This window comes from Microtus oregoni, unplaced genomic scaffold (assembly GCF_018167655.1).
Source record: "Microtus oregoni isolate MIOR12 unplaced genomic scaffold, Mior012 000035F_ref0000213, whole genome shotgun sequence".
Classification (NCBI taxonomy): Eukaryota; Metazoa; Chordata; class Mammalia; order Rodentia; family Cricetidae; genus Microtus; species Microtus oregoni.
Genome location: NW_024543094.1, coordinates 4,322,456 through 4,336,597, shown reverse-complemented (window position 1 = coordinate 4,336,597; position 14,142 = coordinate 4,322,456).

Sequence of the window (14,142 nt, the reverse complement as noted above, 5' to 3'; positions counted from 1 at the left end):
TTCAAGTAATCCTTCTGTGAGAAACGCACATTTGTTTCTCTGAAAAGAGAAGACGTTGTTTGCTGTATGTCAAAGTAGTGTTTGGAGTACAGTGTTCCGTTTCACTGTAGAAGGTTTACTGTGAAAGATAATCACGTTCTTTTGAAAGTGTATGAATTTCGTGAAATGCTTTTGTGATATACACACGTGTTTCTCAAATGAGAAGTTTGGCTATTCACTGCAGACGCTTTACTTTGAAAGAGAATCATCTTCTTTGAAAGTGTATGGATTTCATGAAATGCCTTTGTGAGAAACGCACATGTGTTTCTCTGCAAAGGGAAGCCGTTGTTTGCTATATGTCAAAGTATTGATAGAAGTGAGAACAGTGTTCCTGTTCTCTGTAGAATCTTTACTTCGAAAGATAATCATATTCTTTGGAAAGTGTATGAATTTGATGAACTGCTTTTGTGAGAAACGCACGTGTGTTTCTCTGAAAAGAGAAGCCGTTGTTTGCTATATGTCAAAGTAGTGTTAGTCACAAGTGAGATCAGTGTTCCTGTTCTCTGTAGAACCTTTACTTCCAAAGATAATCATGTTCCTTGTAAAATGTATTATCTTTATTTCGGATGATAATCATGTTACTTGGAAAGTGTATGAATTTCAGGAAATGCTTTTGTGAGAAACGCACATGTGTTTCTCTGAAAAGAGAAGCCGTTGTTTGGTATATGTCAAAGTAGTGTTAGAAGTGAGTACAGTGTTCCTTTTCACTAAAGAAGGTTTACTGTGAAAGATAATCATGTTCTTTTGAAAGTGTATGACTTTCAAGAAATGCTTCAGTGAGAAACGCACATGTGTTTCTCTAAAAAGAGAAGACGTTGTTTGCTATATGTCAAAGTATTGTTAGAAGTGTGAACAGTGTTCCTGTTCTCTGTAGACCCTTTACGTCCAACGATAATCATGTTACATGGAAAATGTATGAATTTCTTGAAATACTTTTGTGAGAAACGTACACTAGTTTCTCCGAAAAAGAAGCCGTTGTTTAAGATTTGTCAAAGTATTGTCAGTAGTGAGAACAGCATTCCTGTTCTCTGGAGAATCTTTATTTCGAAAGATAATGATGTTCTTTGGAAAGTGTATGAATTTCAAGTAATCCTTCTGTGAGAAACGCACATTTGTTTCTCTGAAAAGAGAAGACGTTGTTTGCTATATGTCAAAGTAGTGTTTGGAGTACAGTGTTCCGTTTCACTGTAGAAGGTTTACTGTGAAAGATAATCACGTTCTTTTGAAAGTGTATGAATTTCGTGAAATGCTTTTGTGATATACACACGTGTTTCTCAAATGTGAAGTTTGGCTATTCACTGCAGACGCTTTACTTTGAAAGAGAATCATCTTCTTTGAAAGTGTATGGATTTCATGAAATGCCTTTGTGAGAAACGCACATGTGTTTCTCTGCAAAGAGAAGCCGTTGTTTGCTATATGTCAAAGTATTGATAGAAGTGAGAACAGTGTTCCTCTTCTCTGTAGAATCTTTACTTCGAAAGATAATCATATTCTTTGGAAAGTGTATGAATTTGATGAACTGCTTTTGTGAGAAACGCACGTGTGTTTCTCTGAAAAGAGAAGCCGTTGTTTGCTATATGTCAAAGTAGTGTTAGTCACAAGTGATATCAGTGTTCCTGGTCTCTGTAGAACCTTTACTTCCAAAGATAATCATGTTCCTTGTAAAATGTATTATCTTTATTTGGGATGATAATCATGTTCCTTGGAAAGTGTATGAATTTCAGGAAATGCTTTTGTGAGAAACGCACATGTGTTTCTCTGAAAAGAGAAGCCGTTGTTTGGTATATGTCAAAGTAGTGTTAGAAGTGAGTACAGTGTTCCTCTTCACTGTAGAAGGTTTACTGTGAAAGATAATCATGTTCTTTTGAAAGTGTATGACTTTCAAGAAATGCTTCAGTGAGAAACGCACATGTGTTTCTCTATAAAGAGAAGACGTTGTTTGCTATATGTCAAAGTATTGTTAGAAGTGTGAACAGTGTTCCTGTTCTCTGTAGACCCTTTACGTCCAACGATAATCATGTTACTTGGAAAATGTATGAATTTCTTAAAATACTTTTGTGAGAAACGTACACTAGTTTCTCCGAAAAAAGAAGCCATTGTTTAAGATTTGTCAAAGTATTGTCAGTAGTGAGAACAGTATTCCTGTTCTCTGGAGAATCTTTATTTCGAAAGATAATGATGTTCTTTGGAAAGTGTATGAATTTCAAGTAATCCTTCTGTGAGAAACGCACATTTGTTTCTCTGAAAAGAGAAGCCGTTGTTTGGTATATTTCAAAGTAGTGTTAGAAGTGAGTACAGTGTTCCTTTTCACTGTAGAAGGTTTACTGTGAAAGATAATCATGTTCTTTTGAAAGTGTATGAATTTGATGAACTGCTTTTGTTAGAAACGCTCATGTGTTTCTCCGAAAAGAGTAGCCGTTGTTTGCTATATGTCAACGTAGTGCTAAAAGTGTGAACAGTGTTCCTGTTCTCTGTAGACCCTTTACATCCAACGATAATCATGTTCCTTGGAAAATGTATGAATTTCTTGAAATACTTTTGTGAGAAACGTACACTAGTTTCTCCGAAAAAGAAGCCGTTGTTTAAGATTTGTCAAAGTATTGTCAGTAGTGAGAACAGTATTCCTGTTCTCTGGAGAATCTTTATTTCAAAAGATAATGATGTTCTTTGGAAAGTGTATGAATTTCAAGTAATCCTTCTGTGAGAAACGCACATTTGTTTCTCTGAAAAGAGAAGACGTTGTTTGCTATATGTCAAAGTAGTGTTTGGAGTACAGTGTTCCGTTTCACTGTAGAAGGTTTACTGTGAAAGATAATCACGTTCTTTTGAAAGTGTATGAATTTCGTGAAATGCTTTTGTGATATACACACGTGTTTCTCAAATGAGAAGTTTTGCTATTCACTGCAGACGCTTTACTTTGAACGAGAATCATCTTCTTTGAAAGTGTATGGATTTCATGAAATGCTTTTTTGAGAAACGCACAAGTGTTTTTCTGAAAGGAGAAGCCGTTATTTGAGATTTGTCAAAGTATTGTCAGAAGTGAGAACAGTGTTCCTGTTCTCTGTAGAATCTTTACTTCGAAAGATAATTATGTTCTTTGGAAAGTGTATGAATTTGATGAACTGCTTTTGTGAGAAAAGCACATGTGTTTCTCTGAAAAGAGAAGTCGTTGTTTGCTATATGTCAAAGTAGTGTTAAAAGTGTGAACAGTGTTCCTGTTCTCTGTAGACCCTTTACGTCCAACGATAATCATGTTACTTGGAAAATGTATGAATTTCGTGAAATACTTTTGTGAGAAACGTACACTAGTTTCTCCGAAAAAAGAAGCCGTTGTTTAAGATTTGTCAAACTATTGTCAGAAGTGAGAACAGTGTTCCTGTTCTCTGTAGAATCTTTATTTCGGATGATAATCATGTTCCTTGGAAAGTGTTCAAGAAATGCTTCTGTGAGAAACGCATATGTGTTTCTCTGAAAAGAGAAGACATTGTTTGCTATATGTCAAAGTATTGTTAGAAGTGCGAACAGTGTTCCTGTTCTCTGTAGAACCTTTACTTTGAAAGATAATCATGTTCTTTTGAAAGTGTATGATTTTCATGAAATGCTTTTGTGAGAAACGCACATGTGTTTCTTTGAAAAGAGAAGCCGTTGTTTGCTATATGTCAAAGAAATGTTAGAAGTGAGTACAGTGTTCCGTTTCACTGTAGAAGGTTTACTGTGAACGATAATCACCTTCTTTTGAAAGTGTATGAATTTCATGAAATGCTTTTGTGAGATACACACGTGTTTCTCCAATGAGAAATTTTGCTTTTCACTGCAGACGCTTTACTTTGAAAGAGAATCATCTTCTTTGAAAGTGTATGGATTTCATGAAATGCTTTTTTGAGAAACGCACAAGTGTTTTTCTGAAAAGAGAAGCCGTTATTTGAGATTTGTCAAAGTATTGTCAGAAGTGAGAACAGTGTTCCTGTTCTCTGTAGAATCTGTACTTCGAAAGATAATTATGTTCTTTGGAAAGTGTATGAATTTGATGAACTGCTTTTGTGAGAAACGCACATGTGTTTCTCTGAAAAGACAAGTCGTTGTTTGCTATATGTCAAAGTAGTGTTAAAAGTGAGAACAGTGTTCCTGTTCTCTGTAGACCCTTTACGTCCAACGATAATCAAGTTCCTTGGAAAATGTATGAATTTCTTGAAATACTTTTGTGAGAAACGTACACTAGTTTCTCCGAAAAAGAAGCCGTTGTTTAAGATTTGTCAAAGTATTGTCAGTAGTGAGAACAGTATTCCTGTTCTCTGGAGAATCTTGATTTCGAAAGATAATGATGTTCTTTGGAAAGTGTATGAATTTCAAGTAATCCTTCTGTGAGAAACGCACATTTGTTTCTCTGAAAAGAGAAGACGTTGTTTGCTGTATGTCAAAGTAGTGTTTGGAGTACAGTGTTCCGTTTCACTGTAGAAGGTTTACTGTGAAAGATAATCACGTTCTTTTGAAAGTGTATGAATTTCGTGAAATGCTTTTGTGATATACACACGTGTTTCTCAAATGAGAAGTTTGGCTATTCACTGCAGACGCTTTACTTTGAAAGAGAATCATCTTCTTTGAAAGTGTATGGATTTCATGAAATGCCTTTGTGAGAAACGCACATGTGTTTCTCTGCAAAGGGAAGCCGTTGTTTGCTATATGTCAAAGTATTGATAGAAGTGAGAACAGTGTTCCTGTTCTCTGTAGAATCTTTACTTCGAAAGATAATCATATTCTTTGGAAAGTGTATGAATTTGATGAACTGCTTTTGTGAGAAACGCACGTGTGTTTCTCTGAAAAGAGAAGCCGTTGTTTGCTATATGTCAAAGTAGTGTTAGTCACAAGTGAGATCAGTGTTCCTGTTCTCTGTAGAACCTTTACTTCCAAAGATAATCATGTTCCTTGTAAAATGTATTATCTTTATTTCGGATGATAATCATGTTACTTGGAAAGTGTATGAATTTCAGGAAATGCTTTTGTGAGAAACGCACATGTGTTTCTCTGAAAAGAGAAGCCGTTGTTTGGTATATGTCAAAGTAGTGTTAGAAGTGAGTACAGTGTTCCTTTTCACTAAAGAAGGTTTACTGTGAAAGATAATCATGTTCTTTTGAAAGTGTATGACTTTCAAGAAATGCTTCAGTGAGAAACGCACATGTGTTTCTCTAAAAAGAGAAGACGTTGTTTGCTATATGTCAAAGTATTGTTAGAAGTGTGAACAGTGTTCCTGTTCTCTGTAGACCCTTTACGTCCAACGATAATCATGTTACATGGAAAATGTATGAATTTCTTGAAATACTTTTGTGAGAAACGTACACTAGTTTCTCCGAAAAAGAAGCCGTTGTTTAAGATTTGTCAAAGTATTGTCAGTAGTGAGAACAGCATTCCTGTTCTCTGGAGAATCTTTATTTCGAAAGATAATGATGTTCTTTGGAAAGTGTATGAATTTCAAGTAATCCTTCTGTGAGAAACGCACATTTGTTTCTCTGAAAAGAGAAGACGTTGTTTGCTATATGTCAAAGTAGTGTTTGGAGTACAGTGTTCCGTTTCACTGTAGAAGGTTTACTGTGAAAGATAATCACGTTCTTTTGAAAGTGTATGAATTTCGTGAAATGCTTTTGTGATATACACACGTGTTTCTCAAATGTGAAGTTTGGCTATTCACTGCAGACGCTTTACTTTGAAAGAGAATCATCTTCTTTGAAAGTGTATGGATTTCATGAAATGCCTTTGTGAGAAACGCACATGTGTTTCTCTGCAAAGAGAAGCCGTTGTTTGCTATATGTCAAAGTATTGATAGAAGTGAGAACAGTGTTCCTCTTCTCTGTAGAATCTTTACTTCGAAAGATAATCATATTCTTTGGAAAGTGTATGAATTTGATGAACTGCTTTTGTGAGAAACGCACGTGTGTTTCTCTGAAAAGAGAAGCCGTTGTTTGCTATATGTCAAAGTAGTGTTAGTCACAAGTGATATCAGTGTTCCTGGTCTCTGTAGAACCTTTACTTCCAAAGATAATCATGTTCCTTGTAAAATGTATTATCTTTATTTGGGATGATAATCATGTTCCTTGGAAAGTGTATGAATTTCAGGAAATGCTTTTGTGAGAAACGCACATGTGTTTCTCTGAAAAGAGAAGCCGTTGTTTGGTATATGTCAAAGTAGTGTTAGAAGTGAGTACAGTGTTCCTCTTCACTGTAGAAGGTTTACTGTGAAAGATAATCATGTTCTTTTGAAAGTGTATGACTTTCAAGAAATGCTTCAGTGAGAAACGCACATGTGTTTCTCTATAAAGAGAAGACGTTGTTTGCTATATGTCAAAGTATTGTTAGAAGTGTGAACAGTGTTCCTGTTCTCTGTAGACCCTTTACGTCCAACGATAATCATGTTACTTGGAAAATGTATGAATTTCTTAAAATACTTTTGTGAGAAACGTACACTAGTTTCTCCGAAAAAAGAAGCCATTGTTTAAGATTTGTCAAAGTATTGTCAGTAGTGAGAACAGTATTCCTGTTCTCTGGAGAATCTTTATTTCGAAAGATAATGATGTTCTTTGGAAAGTGTATGAATTTCAAGTAATCCTTCTGTGAGAAACGCACATTTGTTTCTCTGAAAAGAGAAGCCGTTGTTTGGTATATTTCAAAGTAGTGTTAGAAGTGAGTACAGTGTTCCTTTTCACTGTAGAAGGTTTACTGTGAAAGATAATCATGTTCTTTTGAAAGTGTATGAATTTGATGAACTGCTTTTGTTAGAAACGCTCATGTGTTTCTCCGAAAAGAGTAGCCGTTGTTTGCTATATGTCAACGTAGTGCTAAAAGTGTGAACAGTGTTCCTGTTCTCTGTAGACCCTTTACATCCAACGATAATCATGTTCCTTGGAAAATGTATGAATTTCTTGAAATACTTTTGTGAGAAACGTACACTAGTTTCTCCGAAAAAGAAGCCGTTGTTTAAGATTTGTCAAAGTATTGTCAGTAGTGAGAACAGTATTCCTGTTCTCTGGAGAATCTTTATTTCAAAAGATAATGATGTTCTTTGGAAAGTGTATGAATTTCAAGTAATCCTTCTGTGAGAAACGCACATTTGTTTCTCTGAAAAGAGAAGACGTTGTTTGCTATATGTCAAAGTAGTGTTTGGAGTACAGTGTTCCGTTTCACTGTAGAAGGTTTACTGTGAAAGATAATCACGTTCTTTTGAAAGTGTATGAATTTCGTGAAATGCTTTTGTGATATACACACGTGTTTCTCAAATGAGAAGTTTTGCTATTCACTGCAGACGCTTTACTTTGAACGAGAATCATCTTCTTTGAAAGTGTATGGATTTCATGAAATGCTTTTTTGAGAAACGCACAAGTGTTTTTCTGAAAGGAGAAGCCGTTATTTGAGATTTGTCAAAGTATTGTCAGAAGTGAGAACAGTGTTCCTGTTCTCTGTAGAATCTTTACTTCGAAAGATAATTATGTTCTTTGGAAAGTGTATGAATTTGATGAACTGCTTTTGTGAGAAAAGCACATGTGTTTCTCTGAAAAGAGAAGTCGTTGTTTGCTATATGTCAAAGTAGTGTTAAAAGTGTGAACAGTGTTCCTGTTCTCTGTAGACCCTTTACGTCCAACGATAATCATGTTACTTGGAAAATGTATGAATTTCGTGAAATACTTTTGTGAGAAACGTACACTAGTTTCTCCGAAAAAAGAAGCCGTTGTTTAAGATTTGTCAAACTATTGTCAGAAGTGAGAACAGTGTTCCTGTTCTCTGTAGAATCTTTATTTCGGATGATAATCATGTTCCTTGGAAAGTGTTCAAGAAATGCTTCTGTGAGAAACGCATATGTGTTTCTCTGAAAAGAGAAGACATTGTTTGCTATATGTCAAAGTATTGTTAGAAGTGCGAACAGTGTTCCTGTTCTCTGTAGAACCTTTACTTTGAAAGATAATCATGTTCTTTTGAAAGTGTATGATTTTCATGAAATGCTTTTGTGAGAAACGCACATGTGTTTCTTTGAAAAGAGAAGCCGTTGTTTGCTATATGTCAAAGAAATGTTAGAAGTGAGTACAGTGTTCCGTTTCACTGTAGAAGGTTTACTGTGAACGATAATCACCTTCTTTTGAAAGTGTATGAATTTCATGAAATGCTTTTGTGAGATACACACGTGTTTCTCCAATGAGAAATTTTGCTTTTCACTGCAGACGCTTTACTTTGAAAGAGAATCATCTTCTTTGAAAGTGTATGGATTTCATGAAATGCTTTTTTGAGAAACGCACAAGTGTTTTTCTGAAAAGAGAAGCCGTTATTTGAGATTTGTCAAAGTATTGTCAGAAGTGAGAACAGTGTTCCTGTTCTCTGTAGAATCTGTACTTCGAAAGATAATTATGTTCTTTGGAAAGTGTATGAATTTGATGAACTGCTTTTGTGAGAAACGCACATGTGTTTCTCTGAAAAGACAAGTCGTTGTTTGCTATATGTCAAAGTAGTGTTAAAAGTGAGAACAGTGTTCCTGTTCTCTGTAGACCCTTTACGTCCAACGATAATCAAGTTCCTTGGAAAATGTATGAATTTCTTGAAATACTTTTGTGAGAAACGTACACTAGTTTCTCCGAAAAAGAAGCCGTTGTTTAAGATTTGTCAAAGTATTGTCAGTAGTGAGAACAGTATTCCTGTTCTCTGGAGAATCTTGATTTCGAAAGATAATGATGTTCTTTGGAAAGTGTATGAATTTCAAGTAATCCTTCTGTGAGAAACGCACATTTGTTTCTCTGAAAAGAGAAGACGTTGTTTGCTGTATGTCAAAGTAGTGTTTGGAGTACAGTGTTCCGTTTCGCTGTAGAAGGTTTACTGTGAAAGATAATCACGTTCTTTTGAAAGTGTATGAATTTCGTGAAATGCTTTTGTGATATACACACGTGTTTCTCAAATGAGAAGTTTGGCTATTCACTGCAGACGCTTTACTTTGAAAGAGAATCATCTTCTTTGAAAGTGTATGGATTTCATGAAATGCCTTTGTGAGAAACGCACATGTGTTTCTCTGCAAAGGGAAGCCGTTGTTTGCTATATGTCAAAGTATTGATAGAAGTGAGAACAGTGTTCCTGTTCTCTGTAGAATCTTTACTTCGAAAGATAATCATATTCTTTGGAAAGTGTATGAATTTGATGAACTGCTTTTGTGAGAAACGCACGTGTGTTTCTCTGAAAAGAGAAGCCGTTGTTTGCTATATGTCAAAGTAGTGTTAGTCACAAGTGAGATCAGTGTTCCTGTTCTCTGTAGAACCTTTACTTCCAAAGATAATCATGTTCCTTGTAAAATGTATTATCTTTATTTCGGATGATAATCATGTTACTTGGAAAGTGTATGAATTTCAGGAAATGCTTTTGTGAGAAACGCACATGTGTTTCTCTGAAAAGAGAAGCCGTTGTTTGGTATATGTCAAAGTAGTGTTAGAAGTGAGTACAGTGTTCCTTTTCACTAAAGAAGGTTTACTGTGAAAGATAATCATGTTCTTTTGAAAGTGTATGACTTTCAAGAAATGCTTCAGTGAGAAACGCACATGTGTTTCTCTAAAAAGAGAAGACGTTGTTTGCTATATGTCAAAGTATTGTTAGAAGTGTGAACAGTGTTCCTGTTCTCTGTAGACCCTTTACGTCCAACGATAATCATGTTACATGGAAAATGTATGAATTTCTTGAAATACTTTTGTGAGAAACGTACACTAGTTTCTCCGAAAAAGAAGCCGTTGTTTAAGATTTGTCAAAGTATTGTCAGTAGTGAGAACAGCATTCCTGTTCTCTGGAGAATCTTTATTTCGAAAGATAATGATGTTCTTTGGAAAGTGTATGAATTTCAAGTAATCCTTCTGTGAGAAACGCACATTTGTTTCTCTGAAAAGAGAAGACGTTGTTTGCTATATGTCAAAGTAGTGTTTGGAGTACAGTGTTCCGTTTCACTGTAGAAGGTTTACTGTGAAAGATAATCACGTTCTTTTGAAAGTGTATGAATTTCGTGAAATGCTTTTGTGATATACACACGTGTTTCTCAAATGTGAAGTTTGGCTATTCACTGCAGACGCTTTACTTTGAAAGAGAATCATCTTCTTTGAAAGTGTATGGATTTCATGAAATGCCTTTGTGAGAAACGCACATGTGTTTCTCTGCAAAGAGAAGCCGTTGTTTGCTATATGTCAAAGTATTGATAGAAGTGAGAACAGTGTTCCTCTTCTCTGTAGAATCTTTACTTCGAAAGATAATCATATTCTTTGGAAAGTGTATGAATTTGATGAACTGCTTTTGTGAGAAACGCACGTGTGTTTCTCTGAAAAGAGAAGCCGTTGTTTGCTATATGTCAAAGTAGTGTTAGTCACAAGTGATATCAGTGTTCCTGGTCTCTGTAGAACCTTTACTTCCAAAGATAATCATGTTCCTTGTAAAATGTATTATCTTTATTTGGGATGATAATCATGTTCCTTGGAAAGTGTATGAATTTCAGGAAATGCTTTTGTGAGAAACGCACATGTGTTTCTCTGAAAAGAGAAGCCGTTGTTTGGTATATGTCAAAGTAGTGTTAGAAGTGAGTACAGTGTTCCTCTTCACTGTAGAAGGTTTACTGTGAAAGATAATCATGTTCTTTTGAAAGTGTATGACTTTCAAGAAATGCTTCAGTGAGAAACGCACATGTGTTTCTCTATAAAGAGAAGACGTTGTTTGCTATATGTCAAAGTATTGTTAGAAGTGTGAACAGTGTTCCTGTTCTCTGTAGACCCTTTACGTCCAACGATAATCATGTTACTTGGAAAATGTATGAATTTCTTAAAATACTTTTGTGAGAAACGTACACTAGTTTCTCCGAAAAAAGAAGCCATTGTTTAAGATTTGTCAAAGTATTGTCAGTAGTGAGAACAGTATTCCTGTTCTCTGGAGAATCTTTATTTCGAAAGATAATGATGTTCTTTGGAAAGTGTATGAATTTCAAGTAATCCTTCTGTGAGAAACGCACATTTGTTTCTCTGAAAAGAGAAGCCGTTGTTTGGTATATTTCAAAGTAGTGTTAGAAGTGAGTACAGTGTTCCTTTTCACTGTAGAAGGTTTACTGTGAAAGATAATCATGTTCTTTTGAAAGTGTATGAATTTGATGAACTGCTTTTGTTAGAAACGCTCATGTGTTTCTCCGAAAAGAGTAGCCGTTGTTTGCTATATGTCAACGTAGTGCTAAAAGTGTGAACAGTGTTCCTGTTCTCTGTAGACCCTTTACATCCAACGATAATCATGTTCCTTGGAAAATGTATGAATTTCTTGAAATACTTTTGTGAGAAACGTACACTAGTTTCTCCGAAAAAGAAGCCGTTGTTTAAGATTTGTCAAAGTATTGTCAGTAGTGAGAACAGTATTCCTGTTCTCTGGAGAATCTTTATTTCAAAAGATAATGATGTTCTTTGGAAAGTGTATGAATTTCAAGTAATCCTTCTGTGAGAAACGCACATTTGTTTCTCTGAAAAGAGAAGACGTTGTTTGCTATATGTCAAAGTAGTGTTTGGAGTACAGTGTTCCGTTTCACTGTAGAAGGTTTACTGTGAAAGATAATCACGTTCTTTTGAAAGTGTATGAATTTCGTGAAATGCTTTTGTGATATACACACGTGTTTCTCAAATGAGAAGTTTTGCTATTCACTGCAGACGCTTTACTTTGAACGAGAATCATCTTCTTTGAAAGTGTATGGATTTCATGAAATGCTTTTTTGAGAAACGCACAAGTGTTTTTCTGAAAGGAGAAGCCGTTATTTGAGATTTGTCAAAGTATTGTCAGAAGTGAGAACAGTGTTCCTGTTCTCTGTAGAATCTTTACTTCGAAAGATAATTATGTTCTTTGGAAAGTGTATGAATTTGATGAACTGCTTTTGTGAGAAAAGCACATGTGTTTCTCTGAAAAGAGAAGTCGTTGTTTGCTATATGTCAAAGTAGTGTTAAAAGTGTGAACAGTGTTCCTGTTCTCTGTAGACCCTTTACGTCCAACGATAATCATGTTACTTGGAAAATGTATGAATTTCGTGAAATACTTTTGTGAGAAACGTACACTAGTTTCTCCGAAAAAAGAAGCCGTTGTTTAAGATTTGTCAAACTATTGTCAGAAGTGAGAACAGTGTTCCTGTTCTCTGTAGAATCTTTATTTCGGATGATAATCATGTTCCTTGGAAAGTGTTCAAGAAATGCTTCTGTGAGAAACGCATATGTGTTTCTCTGAAAAGAGAAGACATTGTTTGCTATATGTCAAAGTATTGTTAGAAGTGCGAACAGTGTTCCTGTTCTCTGTAGAACCTTTACTTTGAAAGATAATCATGTTCTTTTGAAAGTGTATGATTTTCATGAAATGCTTTTGTGAGAAACGCACATGTGTTTCTTTGAAAAGAGAAGCCGTTGTTTGCTATATGTCAAAGAAATGTTAGAAGTGAGTACAGTGTTCCGTTTCACTGTAGAAGGTTTACTGTGAACGATAATCACCTTCTTTTGAAAGTGTATGAATTTCATGAAATGCTTTTGTGAGATACACACGTGTTTCTCCAATGAGAAATTTTGCTTTTCACTGCAGACGCTTTACTTTGAAAGAGAATCATCTTCTTTGAAAGTGTATGGATTTCATGAAATGCTTTTTTGAGAAACGCACAAGTGTTTTTCTGAAAAGAGAAGCCGTTATTTGAGATTTGTCAAAGTATTGTCAGAAGTGAGAACAGTGTTCCTGTTCTCTGTAGAATCTGTACTTCGAAAGATAATTATGTTCTTTGGAAAGTGTATGAATTTGATGAACTGCTTTTGTGAGAAACGCACATGTGTTTCTCTGAAAAGACAAGTCGTTGTTTGCTATATGTCAAAGTAGTGTTAAAAGTGAGAACAGTGTTCCTGTTCTCTGTAGACCCTTTACGTCCAACGATAATCAAGTTCCTTGGAAAATGTATGAATTTCTTGAAATACTTTTGTGAGAAACGTACACTAGTTTCTCCGAAAAAGAAGCCGTTGTTTAAGATTTGTCAAAGTATTGTCAGTAGTGAGAACAGTATTCCTGTTCTCTGGAGAATCTTGATTTCGAAAGATAATGATGTTCTTTGGAAAGTGTATGAATTTCAAGTAATCCTTCTGTGAGAAACGCACATTTGTTTCTCTGAAAAGAGAAGACGTTGTTTGCTGTATGTCAAAGTAGTGTTTGGAGTACAGTGTTCCGTTTCACTGTAGAAGGTTTACTGTGAAAGATAATCACGTTCTTTTGAAAGTGTATGAATTTCGTGAAATGCTTTTGTGATATACACACGTGTTTCTCAAATGAGAAGTTTGGCTATTCACTGCAGACGCTTTACTTTGAAAGAGAATCATCTTCTTTGAAAGTGTATGGATTTCATGAAATGCCTTTGTGAGAAACGCACATGTGTTTCTCTGCAAAGGGAAGCCGTTGTTTGCTATATGTCAAAGTATTGATAGAAGTGAGAACAGTGTTCCTGTTCTCTGTAGAATCTTTACTTCGAAAGATAATCATATTCTTTGGAAAGTGTATGAATTTGATGAACTGCTTTTGTGAGAAACGCACGTGTGTTTCTCTGAAAAGAGAAGCCGTTGTTTGCTATATGTCAAAGTAGTGTTAGTCACAAGTGAGATCAGTGTTCCTGTTCTCTGTAGAACCTTTACTTCCAAAGATAATCATGTTCCTTGTAAAATGTATTATCTTTATTTCGGATGATAATCATGTTACTTGGAAAGTGTATGAATTTCAGGAAATGCTTTTGTGAGAAACGCACATGTGTTTCTCTGAAAAGAGAAGCCGTTGTTTGGTATATGTCAAAGTAGTGTTAGAAGTGAGTACAGTGTTCCTTTTCACTAAAGAAGGTTTACTGTGAAAGATAATCATGTTCTTTTGAAAGTGTATGACTTTCAAGAAATGCTTCAGTGAGAAACGCACATGTGTTTCTCTAAAAAGAGAAGACGTTGTTTGCTATATGTCAAAGTATTGTTAGAAGTGTGAACAGTGTTCCTGTTCTCTGTAGACCCTTTACGTCCAACGATAATCATGTTACATGGAAAATGTATGAATTTCTTGAAATACTTTTGTGAGAAACGTACA